Source organism: Triticum dicoccoides, chromosome 3B, assembly GCF_002162155.2.
Source record: "Triticum dicoccoides isolate Atlit2015 ecotype Zavitan chromosome 3B, WEW_v2.0, whole genome shotgun sequence".
NCBI classification, from domain to species: Eukaryota; Viridiplantae; Streptophyta; class Magnoliopsida; order Poales; family Poaceae; genus Triticum; species Triticum dicoccoides.
The window spans coordinates 41,986,186-41,986,546 of record NC_041385.1 but is presented as its reverse complement, the minus strand read 5'-3'; positions in this window follow the sequence as shown (position 1 = coordinate 41,986,546).

The following is a 361-nucleotide window of genomic DNA, read 5'->3' as shown; positions in this document are numbered from 1 at the left end:
TTGACTGCCGTCCTATTCCAGAAGGATATGCTAGGATGATGGTGGACGAAATAACGGAGGGATTTGAGGAGCTCGTGCTTGACCACCCTAGCGGTTAAGGGGAGACTCGACTGGGTTCTGCTCCGAAGACTCCATGCCTATGGCGGAAGGAGCTCATCAACCTTCCGAACTGGATGCCTCCGCCTCCTCCTCCTCCTCTGGTGAGTCAGGGCACTCTGTTCCTCCTCCGCCTGCTCCTCCAGCGAGTGATCAGGGCACTCCGCCTCCTTCTCCGGCGCGTGGCGGCACTCCGCCTCCTTCTCCGCCTGCGCGGGCGTGCCCGACCAACCAGCCTCCTCCTTCTCCGCCTCCTCTGCAAGGG